Raw genomic sequence first — 23630 nt, 5'->3', positions numbered from 1 at the left:
TAGGCAGCACCTCATGCCCTCCCGGTGGAGGCACCAGGTGGTGGAGTCAGAGGCAGAAAAAAGTTGTCCCAGGTACATTTTGCAGGTGACCCAAGTCCTTGGTCACTTGGTCATTACTTCGGCGGCCTTGATCTCCATTTTCATCCCAAACCTGCCTCCTTCCTTAAAACACCTCAAAGACTTCCTACACTAGACAGCTCAAAACCAAGGACACGTGGGCTGCAGACAGCTCCAACCTTCCTCAGGCTAATTCCAGTGAATTCTAAATTGGACTTCTCATGCCTTTGGGTCCATTTCCTCCGGGCACCTTTGGGAAGTAGGTCAGCAGAGGCCTTTGATTGCTGTCTCCCTTCCTCTTCAGCACCCTGACAGCTCATGCCGGGCCTTTCAGTGTAACATTCTGAAGACATAAGTTAGTGACTTGCATCAGATTTAATGACACCTGTTTCGGTTCTGTGATCCTCTGCGTTACTGCTGTCCGTAAGCACTTGGTACTCCTCCATCTAGAAGTGTGATGCTTAGTCTGCATTGTCAGCTTGCTGGGGTTTTGAACCACCTAGGAGATACAGCTTTGGTCATGTCTGCAAGATTTTCCAGAGCAGGGTAGGTGATGCCTTCCATAGAGCATCCCAAGTATAAAGAGATCCCCCTAAAAGGCAGTGTTCCTGGCCAACCTCCACTTCTTTCAAGACAAATGAATCATCCCAGCATTCAGGGAGGCAGAAGCAGGTGGATCTCTATGAGTTCGAAGCCAGCCTGGTCTACAAAGTGAGTCCAGGACAGTCAAGATAACACCGAGAAACCCCATCTCAGAAAACTAAAACAAACAAACAAACAACAACAAAACCCAAATGCACCTCTCTGATGTTGTTATCACCCTCCACGGACATCATTTTCCAGCTTCTTCAGCCTTTCCAACATGCCTGAGTAGCGGTGACATGCCAGGAATGTTTCAGATCTTCAGCACCAGATCGGGACTGCTGAGGCAACCAGCATGGGCTGAGCAGCTACTGAGCCTCCAATTTCTCCAGTTCCCTTATACATTCCTCTCCCAACTTCATCTCCGCTTCCTTTTTTATCGTTAACTTTTACATTTCTCTGGGTCCAATTAGTGCTACACGTGTGTATGGATGTAAGGTTATCCACTGGAATACAGGCATCCTGCCAAAGGCCACACCCCCAAAGAAAACTGCCTCTACCTCCCCCAGCTGCCATCAACTGCCAATAGCTCTTCAGTAGGGGCAGAGCCGTAGAGCCCCTCCCCTTGAGAGATCTGTATTTTTTCACAAAGACCCCACACTCCTTCTTAAATAGTAACCCAAATCATCTCTGAAGATACCTTTGGAAGCAGGAAAAACCATATTCGTAGAATGTCTCCAGGCTGCAGGGCACGGACGGGAAACCTCTGATTTCTGGCTTTGCAACAAAAGCAACAGTGGTGACAGTGACACCTGAAGTTCTTCTCTTTCACTTTATTCTGGAGCGCTGACTAGCATTTTGACATGTGAGACATTTCAAGGCATCTTTCCAACTCATCCCCAAGATCCTGGAAGCTCTTGACCACATCCTCTTGAGGAATCTCACAAAATGTACTTAATTTCCACCCCCCCCCCCCGTTTCTTCTTCACTGTTGCTTTTGACCTGTGTGCTCTGCCAGACCTCTCATTTTAAAATAGAAAAACTAGGGCTCAAAGGCATTGGGTGACGGTCTTTGATTTCACCAAAATACCTGGATGCTAGGATTGCTAGCTAGGGGAAGTGGCCAGGGTTTCAAAGATGCCTCTTGGCTGGGGGAACTTGTGGAAAGCCTGGAATTATTCTGTGATCTGCTCTCACAGGTCCACCTAAGCTCTCTAATTACTGGACACATCAGCTGAGAGCTAGAGGTGCCTCTTCCAATTGGTCCATCCTACATACAGGCTTAGGGAAATGCAGTTCTCACAGAAGCACCCTGCAAGTTAGCTGTGGTCTGGAAGGAACACAGATCTCCCTCCATGCCCTTCAAGCAGAGTCCTCCTCCAAGGGGCAGCCCAGCTACCTCAACATCTCTTCCTGCCTGCCACCCTGCCTTCCTGCCTTCCTGCTCTCTGTTAGGAGCTGGTTCCTGTTCTTTGCCACTCTGTTCCTGTGAGGCTCCCTGAGCTAGACAGTTGGTAAAACCACACATGTGAAGATGTCTTAATATTAAATATAATTAGATATTATACCACATGCAGGGCTGTATGATTAGTGAAATATATGATCATTAGTTATTAGATTAATGTGTCTACTTGTGTAACTGAAAGCCATTTGCAAGCCGAAATGAAATAGCTCAATTTGCTGTAATTGACTGATCTCCCAGAGAGAGAGTCGTACATTCGCTTATGTACAAGGCGATTTCTTCAGATGTCATCCCAGATGCAAGACAAAGAGCAGGCTCTCTCTGTGTCCCAAACCGTAGCTCTCCCACTGACCAGCTCTTTAGTAGCAAGTCACCTGTGGGTGTGGCTGGGGATTCCCACAGAATAGCAGTCCCTGGGTGGAGGCCAAGCGCTCTTCTCAAGGAAGGGTTATTTTCATGTAACTTCTTCTAGTGCCCCCAAGGGAACACTGGCATCCTGCTGGTCAAAGACAAATTGAGCTGCCTGGTAGACACTTTACCCCGGCCCCAGCCCCATTTTTCTTCCTGTTTGGGTGCATATTGGTTTCCAGGACAACTGAGCTGCAACAGACTAATAAAAACGATTGCGAAGCACTCTGCAAATAAAAGATACAACTGGAGTACTTATTATTGTGGTTATGGGCTAATAATAACCAGCTGCTAACGAGGGCAGCATGAGATTAAATTAAAAATAGGCAAGCTGTCAGGCAGGCCTAGCTGCTTGCTTCATGCGGACCATGCCTGCTGCCCCTTCTCCCTTTCACTGAAAGTAGTGAGTACTTCCTGGCCCTGCAGGCAACACAAGACTTCATTTTCAAACAGGAAAAGGGTGGGTGAGCAGGAGGGAATGTGCCTTGTGGCCAGGGAGACCTCTGCCTTCCCTGGAAACTCAGGGAAGGGCAACTGCAGGGAGCTGTTACGCTACGTGAAACTCAAGCTCTTAAAAGGCCCAGCACTTCTTCGTGTCTCTCTTGACCCTCACATTGGTACTAAGTGACTTTTGGGGTAACCCATCCCTTTAGGCTTGGCATACCATCTTCCCCTCTGGATCCTCGTGCGGGGGGGGGGGGGTGCTGGGGCATGTTCACACTTGGCATTCCTATCATGAAAGCAGAATGCGCAGTGCCCTAATTTTGCTTCTAAAGATGTTTTCCCCTTTGTAGAGTGTTTAGTAATCAGAGCCTTGAAAAAACTCCTTAAGAGACTTTAACTAGAGGTTTCACTTGCAATTTTATTTATGAATCATGCCATCCATCAAATTAACAAGTATTTATTGAATATCTAACAGGAGCTGAGTGTGATGTTGCAGAAGAGTGGGAAGCAGAAGCCTAGGACACTGGCGCATGCGCAAGGAGTTCCTGCCGAAGAGCAGAGGGCAGTCGCACACACCAGGAACCTCACACCGGGCCCAGTACATGCCAGTGCCAAGCGGAGGGGCGGGCCTTTTGTGCCTTCAAATGAGACAAGGTTACAGTAGGTGAAGGGGGACAGAAAAGGCTGCTGGGAAAGCCAGGTGGGGGTGAGAGAGGCTGTGTGGCAGTTCTCTGACAGTCCACTTAGGATCTGTGGAGTGTGCTGTCCCTTGCTTTCTCTTCTGATACATCCGCATCTTGCTCATCTGTCTTGTTTTTTTTTTTCTTAGTTCAAGTTGTAAGCTCCATGCTCGGGGCAGAGCTCTGCAGCTTCTTAGTGCACTGCTGTATCTTCAGAGCCTGGCACATAGTGTGTGCTCCACAAATGGTGCTTAAATGACTAAATGAGTTTCTGTCTGCATTTCCACTAACCATCAACATCTCTTCTGGATAAATGTAGAAATCTCAGGGTGGGACTCTCTTTTCAGAAGTCCCGGACCCATTCACTTGACCCTATCATGCATTCCTCACGCTGATTTGCCATGCTCTCTTCCTAGTCTCCTGCTTTCTAAGGCCCAGACACTGAGCTAGGTATGGGAAGCCCAAACTGTGACGGCTAGCGGTAGCCTCCAGTCAGTCTAGGTTAGCAATGGGGGACACAAATGGCAAGATGGCGGGAAAGAGGAAGTTCCTAATTAGGAATTCCAGGATATGAAGATCCTATCCTAGAAGTCTCTAGAGACAGAGGCTACCCTGAACTGGTTCCAGCAGAGGACTTCCGGATGTTGGAAGGCTGGAGCCCAGAGGGCATGTAGGAAAGTGGCATACAGAGGAAGAGCTGAGCCTAGAGAGGCAGGCAGGTGTGCCGGGTCTAGTCCGCCCAGCCTTCAGAGGAGCAGGGGAAGGAAGGACCTTGATTGACAAGGAAGAAAGATGAGATAAAGATACAGATGGACAACCATGAGGTCAAGAGAAGCTTTTCATGGCTTTTGATTTGGTAAGAAGAGTCGCTGATGGGGAAGAAATGGGACACGGGACAAGACGGCATCAGACACATTCATCTCTTCCCTGCTTAGCGTGGTCCTCAGTGCCCACCCCACTATAGACTTGCATTGCCTGTGAAGGAAAATGAAGACATCCAGCGATGTATTCATTTTACCCTGAAGACTCTGGCCTGTCTGCTGAAGTAAGTGTGTCTGCGAGGGAAGAGCAGGCTCAATCAAGGCCTTCTCTCTGCTCAAATGCACTTCGGTCTCAGTGCAAACACGCACAGTAAGAGAACAGGCAGAGACGACAACTGATTCTGCAGGTTCTTTGAAGACTAACTTCGAGAGAAAATGCCTTGGGCAATGGAGAACCCAATTACTTCTTTTTTTTCAGAGCTATGCTCTCCCCAGAAGTAGCCCTTCACAGTCCTGCCATGATCATCTAGTGGTGTCTGGTGTAAGGCACCAGGGGATGCAGAAGGATGTGCCATGGTTGCTTTAGACCAATTACGTTTCATCACATTGCTCTTCAAACAGAAATAGGGTTTTGATCAGCAAGGAAAGAGCAAAATGACTAGTGGGAGACTAGAGGGCTACTTGAATTGATAAAGTGTATGCTGTGCAAGCACCAGGACCTACATTTGTTCCCCGAGAACCCACCCCAAAAGCTAGACATAGTGGCACATGCTTGTAATCCCAGTCCTGAGGAAGCAGAAACAAGATCAGTGCGGCTTCTTGGCCTGCCAGTCTAGCGTAATAGGGAAGCCCCAGGTCCCAGTAAGAGTCACTGTCTCCAAAAAACAAGATGGAACGTTCCTGAAGTACAATAACCAAGGGTGACCTCTGCCCTGTGATCAGGCTCACACAACAGGAGCAAGGTGACGGAGGAGAGAAACAGCCACTAGGTGAGCAACTCATAGGATCTGTTGCCCAACTATCTGTGTACATTGATTGATACGTAAACATATTTGCATTGCTTAGCAAGACAATGGCAGCCATTCTGAATTATTCCCACTTTAGACCAATGGGGATGGGAGCTTTAGCGCTGGATACAGTCACCATAGGGCAGCTGCGTCACTCCCATCAGCACCGAGTGAGCTACCTGCTCCCCATTGCTAGCTGTCCCACTGATGAGTGGGCCTTGGGCAAGTTAGTTAACCTTTCTGCACCTCAATTTCCTCAACTAAAAGCGGGAATAATAATAGTACCTTCCTCAAAGGGTGGCTTGTAAGAATGAAATGAGTTCAGTCATGTACTGCACGTAGGGCTCGCTCGGTTGGAGGCACTTACTGCCTTTAAGTCCTGGCACAAACTGGGCACTCAATGCAAGTCTTAAAACAACCCACAAATTGTGTAATCTTATATTGATTTCCAGGCAAGAAGACAAAGTTCCAAAGGATTAACAAACATCACAAAGCTGCAGAAGGGTTTGAACCTGTCTGAATTCGAAGTTCAGTTCTAAGAGGACACATTCTCTTGTTTTAGAGGCTAACTTTTTATGTCACAAAACAGTGACAAGTTCAGCCACAGGCCTCAGCACTACTGAGGGTCCCTCTGACTCCCTGTGCCCACAGCCTTGGTTGGAGAGCACTGGTGATCCAGAAACTACAATTGCATCAGACAGATCTCAGAAGGCCAGCTTCTACAGGCCGTGCCATCCACTATGTCCTCACAGGACGCAGGAGCTTTCCTGGCCCCTGTAAGGTTACATCACTCTCGTTGGCCTTCCATGTGCAGTGGGCGATGCTTGCTGTGTTTGCAAGTGTCCTCTTTCTAGAAAAGTCTTTGTGAACACACATGGTGAGTGGCCCATGTGATCTCTGGGTCTCAGAGTCTGAATTGGGGGCCAGGGATCTTCCTTCAAAAGGTAGATCAGTTGCATCGACACAGGGACAGTCTTTGGTCTTTTCAACATCTTGACATTCCTACCTACTCCCCACCGCGCCGTATCCTCTCTTTATCTGTAAAACTCTAAACTATCATTGCTGTCCTGACAACATCATTGTCATCAGAACAAATGGACTGGGACCATTGCAGACCATGTCACTCTCTGCGTCACCTATCCCCCACGACCTGGGCACAAAATTCTCCAGAAATGGTTGTGGGGACATTTCTCTCAGACCTTCTCAAAACACAGATAAGAATAGAGAATTGGCATGTGAAAAACAAAACAGAAGCCGTCAGTCAATGTTAGGGATCCAGAAAGCCTGGCTGCAATGGCTGACTCCTATGGAGGCGTCAGTGTTAACCATCCTCTATGGGAGGCAGTGCTAGCCATCTCCACGGCGTGTGTGTGTGTGTGTGTGTGTGTGTGTGTGTGTGTGTGATGACAGGGTATCCTCTTATGGAGGTTATGCATCCCACTGCTGAATGTCTAGTACAGCCTTGGGGAGGTGACCAGGATGTCAGCATCAGCTGTACTGATGGAGGGTCACAGGCAGGAAGCAGAACAAATCCTGCCAGCAACACACTGCAAGTACCTGACAGCAATTAATGTGCAGGAACCAACTCTCAAGTGCTAATAAGCTAAGCTGAGAATGACAGAAACATTGTTACCCCCATTCCAAGGCTGAAGAAGTGAGGAAAACTGAGGTCCAGAATGTTTAAGTCATACTCCTAAGGTTATCAGCTGGAGATAATGAAGTGGAAAAAACCCACCCAGGTGGCCCATGTGCAGAGCCCCAGCCAGGTAGCAAGCGCCTTTCCACTGGGATTCCAGAATCCTTGATGTGTACTGCTCACAGCATTGTCTTCTGTCTGGAAACACGCTGTAGCGTTCACCTCTTTTGTTTTGAGCTACTAGATGTCACCAAGTTGCCTCTGCTGGCTCCTCGTCCTTCCCTGCACACCCTGCTCCCGCTGCCGGCTTTGCTGTTTGCTGTCCTTGTGTAGTTGTGTATTCTGTGCTCATCCTGCCCGCAAACTCTCCTTGACTTTGCCAGGAACAAACGCAGCATACCCAATCAGCGCCCGCAGCACAGCACCTCGCACCAGCCAAGGCTGGCCCAGCTCAAAGATGCTAGGCAGCTAGAGCTGGGCCCTGCATTCGCTGGGCCACCTTGGGGGCTTGAAAACTTGACTTGTGGGCCCCTTTCTGATGCTCACTTATTTTGCCTGGGATACAGACATCCGTGGGAGTACACCCAACTATGCACCCACTCTCCGAATTTACACGTTAGCCACGGCAACGAAGAAAGCCGTTCAGACTGAAATGAGCCGAGCTGAACAATAAGCTAAAACACGCCTAGAGCAAGTCAAGCAATAAACAGGTTTTTAATTTTTTCCCCTTCCATCTCTTGAGTGTCTGCCTCTGATGGATGATGTGACAAAGGAAGGCGGCTCCATAAATTCTGAGTTCTGAATACTAAATCAGTGAATGGCAGCTGAGCGCCGGGTGCCGGTCCCCCTCTTCTCAGAGTTGCTGTTTTATGGGGACTCTGTGACCTAGCCTTGCCCCTCTTGTGATCCGGTCCCTGATCGGAGCCATGAACGGGCCACAGAGTCACATGGCATCACATTAGTCCACAGTGGCACCTTAAGAATCCCCAACTCATAGGAAATGTGGTTCAGAAAACCAAGGTCACGCAGAGGTGGAGGACGGATGAGTTTGCAGTGCCAGTCGGGGTCCCTGGCTCTCAGCACAGCCTTGAAGTCAATGTTGCTCCCCTTTTCTGCAGGTGAGGAAAGTGAGGTTCCAGTCAGTCAGGCAGTTTTCTAACAGAGGCAGCATGTGGAGGAGACGGGACTGGACACCAGATGGACTGCATCCGGAATTCACAACTCTGCAGTGCAGAGCTTCCCACGCGTGCTTCAGAGTGCTACATAAGCACAGTTGCGTATTTATGCTGAATACTGGCACAGACTGGAAATGATTTGGAAGCCTTTCTGTGGGAATTCCTAGGACATTTTTATCACCTTTTCCTTGTATTATATAATTGTAGTAATAAAAATAAGTATTGGAGGAGATATTAAATATTGAAGATGTATAAAATTTTCTAATAAAACCCTTTCAAGTTTGCAAGAAGAAGCCTGACCTCCCCTCCGTTTTTTTCCATAGTGCTTCATGTTTGAAATGACTACTCACCGATTCTTGATCAATACCATCTAATGATGGCTGTCTTCAAATTCCCCATAAGCACCACACATAAGAAACGTTGCTGCACAAGTAGGTATTAAGTTTTTGAAATCATTTCTTATAGACAGTTAAAATTTTTATAAGAGTTGAAATGATAGTTTAACAATCCAACAACTCTTCCTGCTCTTTCATTGATAATTTTATTGTTGACATTTCTTGTGATGTTACATTTGAATTTCTAATTGAACTGGCGTTGCTTATTGAATTTTTCAACATAATGATGAGAGCTGACAGAGGTTGTGTGTGCAATATTGAGCAGTCACCCACTTGGATGTAAGCTCAGACTTCCCAAGAGGATGTAACAGCAGATGAAATAGATTCCCCAACAAAGGTAAGGCAGAGTACTCCACACACCTGGGCCCGTGTGTCATGGTTGTTTGGCACCTGGGCAAGTCCCCGCCCCGCCCCCCAGCAGCACTTTAAGGCCTCTGTGCAGTGGAGGACTGCTTGCAGATTAGACAGGCAGGTAGCAGAACACTCCATGACAAGTGCAGCATGACCCGGAGTGACCGTGTCTGCAGTCTGGGTGCTGTCCTCCAGTGCGTGCCACACGTAAGCTGATCCCCGGTCTTCATGCAGTCTTTTCTGCCTAAGCAGGTCTCCAGGGAGGCTGGCAGAAAAGAGCTGGAAACGTGGTATCATTTCTTAACTTACAATTCTAGGTACTGTCCTTGGAATTCTTTAGAAGGACAGTAATGCATTATAGACGTCAAACTAGTTAGAAGACAGAGAATTGAAGGTAGTCACCATGAAGAAATGGTAGATATTTAAGGTGACAAATATGCTAATTACCCCCAGAAGATCAACGCCTCATGTCTACAGGAATCAAAGCATCACATTAGAACTTTACAATATGCTCAATTATATTGTTCAAATCTTTAAGTCTTAAGAAAGTCCTTAGCAGAATGGAGGTGTGAAAGCAAGATGTTTCATGGGAGAAATTTTCATAGCATTTCCAAGGTGTGTCGTGGGCTAAGCATTGGTTTTAAATATGGGCAAGAGACTAATACAAGGTAAGAGTCATTTTATTGACCATCCATATTCTCAACTCCCAGGGTATGCAGGGCTCGTCTTTCTAGGCAGCCATCCAGCACAATGCTGAAGACGCCTGCACTAGTTCACTCTAACCTAAGCTGGCTGGTCTTGTGCCATCTCATAAATAAGTGAGGAAGAGTTGGCACAGATAGACAGACGGGCGTGTTGACACTGGACACAGTGAAGTGTCTTGAGCTGCAGTCTCTACTGTACCATGAAGGGGCTGTGGGACCACCCCCTCTTGGCTTCTAGAAAGGAAAGACTCTTGCAGACTTGGGTTACAGGTTTCCCTTCTTGTCTTCTTGTAAATAAGAATATAGACTACGTAGACCCCTAAGCCTTGAGGGCGGTGTAGAACATAGATAACCCGCTTGGGGCTGAACATTGCAAATTCCATATTCTCTGCCTGTTGACAGTTGTGAGTTTCTGTGTTAATGGACATCTACTGCAAGAAGTTTCTCTAATGAGTACTGAGAATGTGCTGACCTATGGTTATAGCAATATGCCATTAGGAATCATTTCGTACCTTGTTATTTTAGCATAGTGGTTCTCAACCTTCCTAGTTCTGTGACCCTCTAATATAGTTCCTTGTGTTGTGGTGACTCCCCCAACCATAAAATTATTTCACTGCTGCTTTATAAGGGTAATTTTGCTACTGTTATGAATCATAATGTAAATGTCTGATATGCTCCCCCTGTGGGGGTCATGACCCACAGGTTAAGAACCATGGCCCTAGAGACACCACAGAGAATATGGCCATGTCTAGGGACTGTGGTTACAGGCTAAATCCACCTCATTAGGGATTATTTCCTGCCCACTGTACACTAGCTACTCACACAAAGAATCCCCTACCACCTTCCTGCTATGGGAAGACAGGATTCCTTAAACAAAGCAAGAAGAGAACCAATCAACATTCCAGAAAGCCAGCTCCCTGTGGGTCCAAGGGAAGCCGGGAGCTAAGTATTGTAATTGTGGCTCCCATAAAGAGGGTAAACATCAAGTGTCCGTAGGTGTGTGGGTTTATTCCTGGGCCTTTGATTCAATTCCATTGATCAACTTGTCTGTTCTTATGCCAATACCATGCAGTTTTTATTACTATTGCTTTGTGGTACAACTTAAAATCAGGAATGGTGATACCTCCAAAAGTTCCTTTTTTGTCTTGCTTTGTTTGTTTGATTTTTATTTATTATTATTTATTCATATTACATCCTGATTATTATCCTCTCATATCATAAGTTCCTTTTTTTGTACAGGATTGTTTTTGCTATCCTGGATTTTTATTTTTCCGTATGAAGTTGAGAATTGCTCTTTCAAGGTCTGTAAAGAACTGTGTTGGTATTTTGATGGGAATTGCATTGAATCTGTAGATTTCTTTTGGTAAAACGGCCATCACATTAGGCGGAGCACAGAGAGCCTTGTGGAAAAGTGAGTGGGAGTATAGAAGAACCCAGAGGGGACAAAAACTCCACAAGAAGACCAATAGAGTCAACTAGCCTGGGCCTAGGGCGGGCATATGGAGGCTGAAGCACCAACCAAGGACCATGCATGGACACATAAGTACCTGATGGGCAGCTTAGCCTTAGCAGAAGAGGATGTGCTCAGTCATGATGCAACTTGATGTGGTAGGGAGGGTTAGTGGGAGGGGGCTCCCTTTCCAAGGAGTAGGAGAAGAGGGGTAAGGGGAAGAGGAAGGGAGGATGGGATCAGGAAGAGAGGGGGCAGATGGCTATGATTGGGATATAAAGTGAATACTTTTTTTTTAAAAGGATAAACAAGACAACAGAAAAAAATAGGTTGATTAGTATGGGATGGATATGAACGGTGTGGGCCCAATAGTTTTTTTTTAGGTGATCTTACTCTAGAATATGATGGGTTCAGTTTTTATTCTGCCTACAAGATATGCAGGGATAAAGATAGAACAGAGATTGAGGGGAGGGCCAACCAACTTTTGGATCACTTTCCTCTAGCTGGGATGCCTTGTCTGGTCTCAGTGGAAGAGAATGTGCTTAGTTCTGATGCATCTTGAGGTGTTGGGGTGGGTTGGTTTGGGGGAGTGCTTCTCTTTTCTGATGAGAAGGGCAGGGAAGAGGTTAGGAAGGTGGGACTGGGAGGAGAGGAGGCCGCAAAGTGAGTATATAAATAAATTAATGAGAAAAAAAGGATATGATGGGTTCACTTTGTGGTTTAGTTTGGGGTACTCCTTGCCTCCAAGATAATGCGTATGTGTTAAAGACTATTCTCCAACTAGTGGCACCATTAAGAGAAAACTGAGTCATAGGGGTACTAATGCCACCAGTGGACTATAAGATCACTAGGGTGTATCTTTGAATAGTATGTCTTGCTCTGGCCCCATCCTGTGTATTTCTTTCTTCTTCTTGGACACCATGAGGTGATCAACTTCTATTCTCTTTTCTTAATTAATTAGTTAATTAACTAACTTTACATCCTGGTCATAACCCCATTTCTCCTCACCTCCCAGTCCCATCAGGGGAAAGTGATTAAAAAAAAAAAAAAAAAAAAAGCTGACAACAGAGACCATGTCAGAGAAAACCCCCGTCCCCTAACTAGAGGACCAACATAAATCCTGAGCAGTTAAGAGTACTTCCTGCTCTAGCAGAGGACCAGGATGTGGACCCCAGTATCCATGTGGGGTAACTGACAACCACCTATAACTCCAGCTCCAGGATATCAGATGCTCTGTTCTGGATTCTATAAGCACTCACACTCATGTGCATGTATGTACATACACACAGATACACACACACACACACACACACACACACACACACACACACACACACAGAAAGTATACATAACTTTAAAATAACAAAAATAAAATTTTAATACATGACATTAAATCTATAGGTGAAGGTGATGAATTTGGCCATATTTCTTTTCTGAGTGACGATTAATGTGAATATGCTAATCATCCATTTACCAGGACTGATAATAAGACAACGCCAGGGTGGCTTTAGGTGAACGATGAATGCCATTGCTTCAAGTGCACCAGTTGGTGCATGTTTTGAATTTGGTGCTCTGTAACCTGAGTGGAGAGAGCTACCCTTTGGTCATATAGCCTAGGCAGAGTTTCCAGAAGATGGAGAAGCCCTTCTTGGTGAGTAGGAGGAGTCGGATGGCACTTCGCAGCCTTCCTTGAAGCAGATAGAGGCCACAGCCCTATGTAAAACATAACCTGGGGACATGAGGGGACAGTTACAGCTCCTGACAGAGGGTGGAGGAGAATGGGCCTGGGTGAAGAGGGGTGCCCACCCTCAAACACGTCTGAGGCTTTGGACTCCTTTTGCTTTCTCCTTTCTGCAGCCATGGTCCTGAGTATCTCCACAGTATATCATGGGCAAAAAGCCCCGCCACACCCCACTTCCTCTAATGAAGGAGGAAAGAAGCTGAGTTTTTAACCATTGAGCAAAACTCTTGCACTTCTCTCTACAACCTGGTCTTCCTATATTCTGGCTTTATGAATAGCATCCCTTGTTATTACAACAAACTTAAGAAACAGAAAATAAAAGTCAGAAATAATGAGAGAACTTCCTCTAAATAATGATGATGGTGGTGGTGGTGATGATGATGATGATGATGATGATGATGATGATGATAATAATAATAATAATAATAATAATAATAATAATAATAATAATAAATGCTTTATCTCTCACTAGACAAAGCATTAAAATAAAAAGGGTAAATCAGGAGGAACCAGGGAGCTCAGCTCACCAGGGAAATAAGGAACACCAAGTCAAAGTTAGTCTTGATGGCTAAACTATACTTAGCTGTGAGCTTCCTAAGAGAAGCCAACAAGGAGAAAGAACATCAGTCTGATGTATAAAGCGACTGTTTGTATGCTGATAAAGACCAGCTTTTCAGAACTGGCTCGAACTTCCTGGATGCTCAAAAAGAAGGGAAGGGGATTGAGAGTCGAAGGGGCTTCCTAGAAACCGCTGTGCTGGCTGCTTTTATGTCAGCTTGACACAAGATGGAGTCATTTAAGAGGAGAGGGCCTCAGCTGAGAAAATTTTCCCACTAAATCGGTTTGTGGAAAAGCCTGTAGGGCATTTTCTTAATTTGTGATTTCTGCAGAGGGCACAGCCCATTGTGGGTGGTGCTTTCTCTGGGCTGGTTACCCTGAGTTCTATAAGAAAGCAGACTGAGCAAGCCATGTGGAGCAAGCCAGAAAGCAGCACCCCTCCATAGCCTCTGCATCAGCTCCTGACTGCACATTCCTGCCCTGAGTTCCCACCGTGGCTTCCCTCAGTGATGGACTTACAAGCTGTAAGGTGAAACAAACCTTTTAATTCCCAAGTTATTTTTAGACATGGTGTTTTACTACAGCAACACAAACCCTAACTAATTCCCTGGCATTGATTGCTCTACCAAGTAAAATATATTGAAATAATTAAAGCAGTTTCCAGGCCCTTGCTATGATAGAGCAGAAGAAAATATAAGACACAGTCTTCACCCACTGCAAGTTTGTAGGCCAGTAAGAGAGATGCCACATGTAGCCAAACAAGCATATAATTATAAATATTAATATCCACTTTGTAGAGTAGGCTGGCGATTTCCATTTCTCTAAGGTTGAAAGTAGGGTTTGACTAGAGCCTGTATGTATGTATGTATGTATGTACGTATGAATGTATTGTGTATAGTGTGTATGCATATATATGTATTGGGTAAATATGTATATGTGTATATGTATAGATGCATGTGCATATATGTATATAGTGTGTATATATATTTATATATAAATAATATAAAATTCTTCACTCCATTCACTCCAAAGGCTCGACTCTAACTGTCCAAAGAATGTCCCACAGTTGCCTAGAGATACAGAAGAGTTTGAGAAGAAGTTTAAGTTTAGCTCAGCACCAGCTGGGATGTAATTAGGCCTGGTTTAGTCATAACTGGGTTTTACGAAGACACTGATTGAGTGCCCAATCTAAAAGAAGTTTTCCAGGCAGCCCTTCCACATGGCCACGAGTCAGTTATAGCTGACTATTTTCATTTAAACAGATGCGAAAGGGAGGCTCCCAGACGTGTGCCTTTGCTTTGACATTGCATGTCCACTGGTGTAGGGCCAGGCCTGGGCTCCTAGGTCCCTAGCCCCTTTGTGATGTGTGTCTGTGCCCATATGTGTGTGTGTGTCTGTGCCCGTGTGTGTGTGTGTGTGTGTGTGTGTGTGTGTGTGTGTGTGTGTGTGATGCCTTTGGTTGTGGACACTGAAACCTAGGCACAACCCTTGTGAGAAACATAAAATAAAAGTCACCTTCGAAGCAAGCAAGGGAAGAGAACTTCGAAACTGTTGAGGAATAAAATCATGAGGAGTAAATAGCAGGGAGTGATGTCGTACAAATCATGCCAGGCGAATTTAATTGCTTTTGGAAAAAAAAATCAGTAGAAATGCCAGATGAGGAGATAAAAGGAAAGGGGTTGGTGTAATATGCTTTTTTTTTTTTTAAAGAGAGTGAGTGAGGAAAACAACTTGGGCAATGTTCTGAGTAAAAATAAATAATGACAATTCAAATCAGCCTGGTTGAGGATCTTGGCCTGGAGCTCGGAATGGAGTGTCACTGAACTGAGTCCCCAAGACAAAGTCTTGCAGGAGACCCCCACACTGTCCAGAGCCTAACATCCTATTGAAGTCTTAGTCAAAGTGTGTGGGATTCTTCCCTTGTGGACTGGTCTGGAACACTGGCAATGCTGGCAACTTACCAGAAATATTAATTCAGAGCTCCATCCCAGACACCCTGCCTGAGCATCTATATGAGACAAAAGTTCAAGGAAATCACTACACACTGCATTCCAGAAACACTGGAAGTTGAAACGTGCTCATGCCCTTATACTAAGCAGGTGCCATCTCTCCTCTGCCCTCACCCTGCTCCTTAGCAGTGAGTCCAGACATTCTGCCACAAAAGTCACGTTCTCCCACCAGCAAACTATCACATCACTGGCACAAAGATAGCTTACTCTCCAAAATGGTCTCGGCCAGACTGAGGCATCACACCATGGTATAGTTGCCCCTTTAAGATAAAAGCTAATTAGTGAGACTACTGGTGGACTTCAAGCTACAAAACATCCAGAGGGGAACACATCTACAAGTAGGTATCCCATCTGGCAAGTCAAGGATGAAAACTTGAATTGGGTGCTAGCCTGGACCTATGCCCACACTTAGTGTTCGGTTTCTGTTGTTGTTTTTGAGTTTTGCAGTGTTTGAAATTGAATGTAGGTCTTACAAATACTATGCGAACTGTCTTCCACTGAGCTCCCCGCCCCAGCTTTTGTCTGATTTCCGTCAATTCTGAAAAGTTTCATTATTCACCCCTTTACAAGTAAGGAACTGAAAGCTAGAAAGGTGAACTGGTCCTAGATGACACAACCAAAGAGGGCAGAATGAGGCCACCCTCTGTAGGCGGGGCTTCCCTTATACTCAGACACTCTCCTTTCTCCCACCTATGACCACTTTACCTTCATCTGCTTCATTACAGTGACTGTGAGCAATGGCAAGGCTACGGGTCCTGAAGATATCGCCACAGCAACTTCTCCTGGGTCTGTGGGTCAGGACAGAGGAGCTTGGGGTAAAGAGAGGAGAGAAGAGTCTATCAAGTGCCTACAGGTCAACCCTGTAGTGCCAACACTACTTATGTCAAAATCATAAGACATAAACATTCAAGGTAAATCCCATCTATATTAATTAATCTCTGTATGATAATTAACTAAAGAAGGTTTCCCAGAACAATTCCACTTCTACCAAACACAAATTTAGCTTTAGGTTTCCTAAAAGCCAAGGCAAAAAAGCAAGATGACATTTTCCAATAAAAGTGAGCCATTTTTTTCAGTACAGCCAGTTTTCCCCTTAGCATTTTATGAGCGTGTCCTAGGAAGCCAAAGGCCAGCCACTTCGCCTGGGAAGGGGTGAGGGAACATGATCTGCATCAGAAAAAAAAGCAATTGGAATAAGATGGCTCTAGATGATATTCCACTCAAGAAGCATGAACGTTAGCACAAGGCGAGAAAATAATCATAAAAACAGAGATGGATTCAGTAAGTGAAGACAGGGCTCAAATGTGGGCGGGGTTCTACTGAGAAGAGTCGGGCCCAGAGCAGAGATTAGATGCATTTACAATGGGAAGGCAACAGAGAAATAAATAAGAGGGCTGGGTGATTTAGGTATGTATATTCAGGGGCCAGGACACAGAGCCAAAAGGAAATAGTCTCTGGGGTTAAAACGGAGGCAGAGATATTGTAGCCAGCCCAGTGGTGGGCATCTCATTACCCAACAGAGGTAGGCAAGGTGGAAAGGGCTCAGAGAAGGGCACCAGGCATGATTAGGTGGCAGGAGAGATTAATTTATGAGGAAAGATTAGAAACTAAAGTATGAGAGCCGTGCTAAGGAAGGCTGGCTTAGAGAGATGTGAGAGACATCGGGCTGGAGGCGGAGCCTGACCTAGTCTAGGGCTGTATAGGAATGAAGTGGGCCAGGGTCAAGGATCAGAGTGGTAATATCCACCTAAGGAGGATCAGAATTAGAAATGAAGTGGCCAGGCTGCAGATCTACAAGCTGAGCCGTCATTCTCAGGAGCAAGGATGATTGCAGGAAGAATGAAACACTCTGCCCAGCCTGGCCTCTGTTCAAGATGCAAAAATGGGAGTGGGGACCTGTATTCATTTGCTCAGGGTTAGGCACCTGGTGTGTGTTGGACAATGGGCTAGGCATGGAGAAAGTCATGTAAGGTACAGTCTTTGATTTCAAGAGGCTCTGGAGAGCCAGTGAATCAACTTTTAGGAATGTGTATGGTAAGTTCTATTTTAGAAAAGTAGGACCAGAGCACTCTGTGCTATTTAAATTTTGTCAACTTGACACAAGCTAAAAGTTGCCTGGCAAGAGGCAAGGACAATTGAGAAAATGCCCCATCAAATTGGCCTGTTAACACATCTATGGAGCACTGTTTTGATTAATGATTGATGGGGGTAGGCCCAGCCCATTGTAGGTGGTATCACCCCTGAGCAGGTGGTCCTGGGTGATATAAAAAAGCAAGCTGAGGAAACCATAGAGCCAAACCAATAAACAACACTTCTCCATGGCATCCACTTCACTTCCTGCTTCCAGGTTCCTGCCTTGAATTACTACCATGACTTCCCTTCACGATGGATTGTGTAAGTTAAATATACCCTTTCTTCCCCAAGTTTCTTCTGGTCATGGTGTTTTATCACAGCAAATGAAAATAACTAAAAAACACTTGGAGCAAGACTGAAAAGATAGCATGTGAACTCAGCCAATGAAGTGGTGGTTGTGAGATACCAGGCAGGGTGTGGTCTAGGACTCTGAGGGAGATAAATATGAGAGCCTATCGAGAGAAAATGTGTCATGTGGTGTGTGGCAGTTTGGAAAGACCAAAGATGGATGGTGTGGTGGCTTGGAGACAGACAGAGAGAAACCTTTCAACACGGCTTGGAGGAGACAGCTTGCTGCATTTGTTATTACAGAGATTGGTATTGACCCCAAAGAACCCTAAATAGCAGGGGGAAGTAAAGGAGTCTGCACCCCTCTCCCCGCTAACCTTCTTTCTCATACCCAGGGTTAAAGGGTTGGTGGAAGGAAGGTAGAGGTTTCAATACCCCAAATAAAATAGAGTTTAAAAATGTGTCAACACCATTGACTTGAGAGTGCCCTAATAATACACCTCTAGACCATTCTACAAGTCATGGCCAGGGTGACTTTTGCAAGATGCATATCTGGCCATATGGCTCACCAGCCTTCAGAACTTTGCCACTGTTAGGGGACAGAACAGACACATACGTTGGCTAACAGGGCTCAGATGGTCTGGCTATGCCAATCTTGTCTACTACATCTCATTCCCAGTCTTTTCCAGCCCCAAGCACCAGGTGGCCTTCTTGCATATACAGCACATTTGCACATGCTCAGAACACCTCTCAGCTTTCTCTTTATACTCTTGTTCAGTCTTTGCACTTCTACCTTATGAGAAATCCTTCCCCTGGAATATAGTATGGACAGCTTCCTGTTACTGCATGGTTTGTTTTTTGTTTTTGTTTTTGTTTTTGTTTTTACTGCTCCAGTCTATGGAAAGGGACCTTATTTGGTTCTGGGGTCACAGGCCAGTTACGGCCCCAGTTTTATTTGACCTTCTTCTTGGGGCACAGGTTGTTGGTGTGGCCACATTTCTGGCAGCAGTTCACTGCACAGGGGTGCAGATGTGTGCAGCAGTGGCAGCAGATCATCGTATCACAGCAATGCTTCTGGGGCAGCTGACGACGGAACAGCTCAATGATGCCACCTTGCAGGCACAGCCCCAGGTGCAAGGTGGACTCTTTCTGGATGTTGTAGTTGGACTACTTACCAGCGAATAGCAGCCTCCGCTAGTCAGGTGGGATACCTTCCTTGTCTTGGATCTTGCCTTGACATTCTCAGTGGTGTCACTGGGTTGGACCTCAGGAGTGATGGTCTTGTCTGTCTGGGTTCTTCATGAAGATCTACATGTTGGTGTCTGCCACTCGGCCACCTCATTGAAGAGAAAGAGAGCCTGTTTCTGCATGTTTAGACCTACATTTCCCCCATAGCATTTGTATACTCTGTTAGGATTATTCAATCCAATGAGCATAGGTCCTGTGTTTGTGTCTAATCACCATGGTAACTCTAGAACACTATAGGAGACTGACATAAAGTTGGCTGTCAGTTCATAATAATCGGATGAATGAGTAAATGAATAAATAAAATAATAGAAGTTGCTTCTGTGAAAAGGAAAGCATAAAGCCTCTTTACTTAGGGGAGACTCACCAGCCTCGGGACCTGGAAATGCTATTATGAGTAAAAGAGTCCCAGGTCCCAGCCCATCTCCCAAGATGGCACAACTACCCACAAGCCTAGACTAAACAGAGGAAGAGGACATCCTTCTGAGAGCTGTTTAGCCTGGCATGGGAAGCCAACTTCATTTAAAGAGACATAACACTTTAATTATCACGACACTCCAAAGGAATAATAGATCTGAGAGCTAATTGCTGGTGAGGCTGCCTGAGTGAGGTCAATGAGTGCTCCAGAAAGCTAGCCTGTTAGTACAAGGAGACAGTGCTACTCCGAATCAGTATTCCAGCAACATCTGAAACATATTCATTGTGTTAATAGAAATGTCTGCTGTATTAGACATTTTGGGGCTTATTAGTCATATTAGTTATAACATGAAAATCACATTTTATTTCTAAATTGCAATCAAATGATATTTTCTATTAAAACTTTAATAGCAAACCAAATTAAGCAATGCTGTGGATTATATATTAGGAATCCAGTTCAGTTATAACTCATCATAGTTGTTTTTTTAACTTTGTTATAAATTACTAAGTGAAAGAAAGAAAGTAAGATGTTTTCCAAATAAGCTAAAAGATTTTTTTTTTGGTGGAACAGGGAAGTGGCTTGAGAGTTCAAATCAGCAGCCTGTGTCATTGAGACATACACAGACAAGTATTGGCAGCAAATTCTCACTTTATAAAAACAGCATATCTTGTTCTCCCACCATCAGTTAACCAAGCCTCCTTGTCAGGATTAAACTATGGAAAATCTTCCTGTGAAGGCTGATGCCCCATTAAGAACCAATCACAAATAACTTCCTGTCCAAAGTGCAAGGGCCTTCCTCCCTTGAGCATATTTGAATTTCTCCACCACCATTTTACAAATAATTGGTGTCCAATAAATGCTAGCTACATTAGCCTGAGTAATTTAACCATATGTTAACCACGCAAAGATAGTTTGATATTATAAATATATAATTCACCCCAAACAGGTTTGGCACACAGAAGGTGCCTAATAAGCATAAGATTTTGTTTGTTTGCTTGTTCCTTTGTTTGTTTTTGAGATAGGTTCTTTCTATGTAGTTCTGGAACTCACAGAGATCTGTCAGTGTCTGTCTCTGAGTAAGATCTGTTTTTATTAATAAAGAGAGATCAAGACAACAGACACTTCCCAGGTCCATCTGAACATCATCATGTTAATAATAGCATCGCCTGAGTGGCTGCCGTGTGCCAAGCCCTGTGGAGCGCCTCATGCATATCAGCACATTTGTTGCTGGCAGTAACCACAGATGAAGGTTCTTTATCATATCTATGGGGGCTGTCATTTAAAGGAGTAACTTGCTAAGCTGCTAATGGTAGAGTCAGACTGGATCCAGTGGCCCAACTCTAGCACAGATTCTCTAGCTGCTTGACAATATCGCCTCTGCCCCCAGATACTGAGGGTGTGGGAAGAGCCTCCTCAGAAGTCATGAGAGAAAAGGCCTCAGGATCATGGGAATGCTCTCCCTGTCTTGTGCGCAGCCTCTTGGGCTCCTGTTGTCCAGGAAGCAGAGAGAGCAGGGTCGGGGGCTGGCCTGTGACCTTCAAAGACTCACTGAGGTTGTTGGAATAGGTGTGGTTCCCATAGGTTCATAGGCTTAAGGCTTGGTGACTGAAGGGTGGCACTATAAGAAGGCGAGGCTTTGTGGAGTGGGTGTGGCCTTGTGAGGTAGGCCTTGTTGGAAAAAGTGTGTCACTGGGGTTAGGTTTTGAGGTTTCAAATGTGTGTGTGTGTGTGTGTGTGTGTGTGTGTGTGTGTGTGTGTGTGTGTCTGTCTGTCTGTCTGTCTCTCTCTCTCTCTCTCTCTCTCTCTCTCTCTCTCTCTCTCTCTCTCTCTTTCTCTCTCTGTCTGTCTGTCTGTCTCTCCCTGTTGCCTATGGATTAAGATGTAGAACTCACAGGCAGTATGTCTGCCTGCTTCCATGCTTCCTACCATGACGATAATGGAATAAATCTCTGAAACTGTGAGCCAGCCCCAATTAAATGTTTTCCTTTATAAGAGTTGCTGTGGTCATGGTGTCTCTTTACAACACTAGGACATTGGAAAAGACACCCACCACTAGTAATTTTCTTCCACCATCCAGAACACATCTACCAAAGGCTCCAAAGCCCAGAACCAGTGAGATAGCTCAGCAGGCAAAGATGTTCAACTGACACCAATCCTAACAACCAATCCTATCCCAGGACCCACATGGTGGCAGGACAGAACTGACTCCCATAAGTTGTCCTCTGACCTCTGCAACTATGAGGTTGCACACATGCCAACACACACATATTATCCACCTAAATAAATAAGTAAACATTTTAAAATTGATTCATGAAATTTTAAACAAGAAGTGTCATAATCTAAATTAGCTTTTAAAACAACCTTCCCATGTTTTACTTCCTCCTCCACCCCTGTTCTGGGCGGGCACACACACACACACACACACACACACACACACACACACACACACACCACCCATCCTGAGAAGTGGTACTAAAGGAACACAGAGATGACTGAGGCTATGCGCCTAGGTAAGGGCAGGGGTGGGGCAGGGTTAAGTGGGCTTGAGATGCTACAACAGAGCTCAGCAGTAGATGATCTGTGCCACTTAGAGGTCTGGACACTGGAGGGAGAGGGGAAGGAAGGAAATCTGCTGGAAGTCTGGATATGATCAAAGATGGCAAGAAACTCAGAGGGCCCAAAAGAGGCTGGAGTCTGGCAGCTGACATTCTCCACCTGTCCCGGGAGTGCCTCCAAAAGGTACCAATGTGCTATGAAGCTTTCTCTATGCGTCCCTCTTTATCCTGCCTACCCTCCCTCCCGCTCTCGTTCTTGAGTTCTCTCCTCTTTTTTCTTTCCCCTCTCTCTCCTCTTCCCTCCTGTCTGTCTCTAATACTGGCAGCTCCTTATTGTTAAGAAGCAGACAGTTTTTAGATCTAAAAGCCAGCCACCCCTTGGCTGAGTGGCCCACCTGTGCACTCTTATGGGTTAACCCTCTGGACTAAGGACATGTGGAGGAGCATAAAATGTGTTCTTGGCTAATTCTCTTGCTATTAGCCCATGGAGAGAGTCACTACATATAACCACCTCCCCTCCCTTCCTCCTCCCCCGAAACAAACAAAAAGCCAACCTTGTCATTTTCTCCTTCCCAAGGGTCCACTGTGTTTCCCTGCAGAATCAGGAGTAAATTATCTCCAAAGAAGGGTTCATTAAGAATAAATAATAATTTGCACTTCGGATGCACCTTTTGTCTAAGTATCTCAAAGCGATCTACTTAATTAATTAATTAAGAGAATTAATTAATTTGGGGGGGGGGAATCCTCCTGTAGTAAGAAAAGGCAAACTTACAACACCTGCTTTCCAGATACATAAATAGAGGCTCAAAGCAATGGGCTCAAGGTTCTAACAGGACAGTGGTCAAATGGGGTCAGGATATGGGAGTAAAACAAACCCACCCAGTAATATGAAGATGAAAAATGAGAAGCAGGGCGGACAGGGCAGACCCAGGAGGAGGGAAGCCAGGTTGGTGAGGGTAGAGCTGAAGTCAGCTGCATTGAGGCCAAGAAACCCAAACCCAGCTCAGGCCATGGGCCAAGGAAAGTCATTAGGAAGAGCAAGCAGCAAGAAGTCAGTTGCCTTAGACCCTAATCCAGGCTAGGGAGCTCCCAAGAAAGGTTCTGAACCCTTTGCAGGCCACTCATCCATAGCACATTAGGCTACTGTGAGTCACGGGATTCCACAGCAAAGCTGGGAATCATGGGACACAATCAAAGGCCTTGGAGCCCTCAGCACTGTCCTCTATGCTCCCTGTTGAGAGAAGAGCTCAGCACTGTATAAAGCCCTTTGTCTGCAGTGAGATGGGTGGGTTCAGCTAGCTAGATTCCCAGCCTCTTATCCGCATCCTGGTCCCTCCCCTAAAACCACACCAGGATTCAAGCCTGAGCATTGCCTGACTGACCATTGGCCAAACGGGAGATACGGCAACTTGCCAACCATCCCTAACTCCTTCCATGTCCCCTTTGGGTCAGTCCAATCCTTTGCCTCAAACCGGCTAAGCCCCAATCACCCACTGCTCCAGGCAGCACCAATTAAGCCACACGTGTGCTCTTCACACTTACACATCCAGACCCCTGAACACTCGCGGCAC

The 23630-nt window shown here is 45.6% G+C and overlaps 2 long non-coding RNA genes across 4 annotated transcripts in view; one reads left to right on the top strand and one right to left on the bottom strand.

Moving 5' to 3' along the window:
- Positions 1 to 23630, bottom strand: part of LOC311597001 — a 48679-nt gene that overhangs the window by 16799 nt on the left and 8250 nt on the right. Inside the window, exons 2-3 of one of the 2 annotated variants that reach the window (XR_014779054.1) lie at positions 19017 to 19178; positions 16126 to 16229 (exon numbers count right to left, since the gene is read on the bottom strand). This is a non-coding gene — a long non-coding RNA (uncharacterized lncRNA). Of the gene's footprint in view, positions 1 to 16125; positions 16230 to 19016; positions 19252 to 23630 lie in introns of those variants that run through there. The other variant, XR_014779055.1, reaches the window with a different exon arrangement.
- Positions 7769 to 17819, top strand: LOC311597000. 2 transcript variants are annotated; one of them, XR_014779052.1, is made up of 4 exons: positions 7769 to 8155; positions 8536 to 8643; positions 16146 to 16331; positions 17768 to 17819. It is a non-coding gene; the product is annotated as an uncharacterized lncRNA (long non-coding RNA). The 2 variants fall into 2 exon arrangements; XR_014779053.1 differs by lacking the exons at positions 16146 to 16331; positions 17768 to 17819 and adding an exon at positions 12970 to 13114.

Source organism: Acomys minous (assembly GCF_964271855.1).
Source record: "Acomys minous genome assembly, chromosome: 4".
NCBI classification, from domain to species: domain Eukaryota; kingdom Metazoa; phylum Chordata; class Mammalia; order Rodentia; family Muridae; genus Acomys; species Acomys minous.
This window is presented reverse-complemented; position numbering and strand designations above follow the sequence as displayed.